This window comes from Denticeps clupeoides, chromosome 11 (assembly GCF_900700375.1).
Source record: "Denticeps clupeoides chromosome 11, fDenClu1.1, whole genome shotgun sequence".
NCBI classification, from domain to species: domain Eukaryota; kingdom Metazoa; phylum Chordata; class Actinopteri; order Clupeiformes; family Denticipitidae; genus Denticeps; species Denticeps clupeoides.
Window position 1 is genome coordinate 4,861,404 of NC_041717.1, and position 1,196 is coordinate 4,862,599.

The 1,196-nt window shown below is 46.8% G+C and overlaps 1 long non-coding RNA gene across 1 annotated transcript in view; it reads right to left on the minus strand.

The window, feature by feature from the left end:
- Nucleotides 1-262: 262 nt before the first annotated feature.
- Nucleotides 263-1,196, minus strand: part of LOC114798987 (uncharacterized) — a 19,059-nt gene continuing 18,125 nt past the window's right edge. The window contains exons 2-3 of the long non-coding RNA XR_003751164.1: nucleotides 867-1,019; nucleotides 263-778 (exon numbers count right to left, since the gene is read on the minus strand). This is a non-coding gene — a long non-coding RNA (uncharacterized LOC114798987). The remainder of the gene's footprint in view (nucleotides 779-866; nucleotides 1,020-1,196) is intronic.

Here is a 1,196-nt window from a genome sequence, read left to right on the forward strand (position 1 = left end):
TCAATTGAACATACAGCAAAAATATAAATAAAGTATAAAAAAGGGCATTTCAACACAATGAAATAAAAAAAACAATGAGAACACTTACATTAACAACGAAACGTGTCTTCTGTATTTAACCATCACCCTGAGGGAGCAGTGGGCAGCCATGACAGGCGTCCGGGGAGCAGTGGTGTGGGGACGTTGCTTTGCTCAGTGGCACTTCGGTCACAACTTGGCAGATCTGTATTCGAACCAGCAACCTTCCTGATTACGGGGCCGCTTCCTTAACTGCTAGGCCACCACTGCCCTCAACATATTTCTATTCCCTCCTCAGCTTCGTTGTCCTCGTATGCCACTCTCTCCAGATGTTCTCTCCACGGGATGGTCCTGAAATGATCTCTGCACTCCAGACGTCCGTCTGATTGCCCCAGCTTCTCTCTTACCTCCATTAAAACCACCATGTCACGAATTCCATAGAACAGAAATTGTGTTGGTCAGTCATGAATGATCTACTTGTGTCTGGTTCCGGGGTGTCACCTTCCTGATCCTGCTGCCCTAATCACATGCTTTTGACACGGACAGTTTATGACGGTCTAGCTGCTAATTACAATCCAAAAAAAACGAACCAGAATCACAGAGGAAGAATTGTCACTCTCAGCTCTCCCCTTGTTTATACAGCCCTTCTTCTTGTGCCAGTGGTGGGGCGCACCGAGTATACACTCGGCAAACTGATGCAAAGAAAACGAAAGACCTGCTGCCATTGGCTACAGGAATGTAGACAGAAGAGGTGAACATCCTGCAACACACAGCCAGAAATAAATCAGACCTGATCAGAAACATCAACGGCAGAAAGAATTTGGGGCGGGACATGACGGGGAATTTACCTGTTAGCTTTAGTAAGCAGGCCAAATGCCACCCCATGTTGTTCTGGTGAGTGGCTCTCACTCCCAATCTGGCCCCTCCTCCTCCTGCTGTCCTTGGGAAGAGTTCGCTTCTTCTGTCTATGTCGCTGAAGCTGACTGCTGCTCCCAAGTCACCTGTAGCAAGAAATGAGAGAACATTACACTCAAATTAATTGGAGTTGGAGGACCAGGGCAATACTTCACCCTGCCTGGTAACCATGATGTTGTCACTGTGGATCATCTTCATTTGGTGGAAATAAGATAGTGAGTGGGCCACCCTCATCAGTCATATCAAGTTTGATTAAGTTTGGA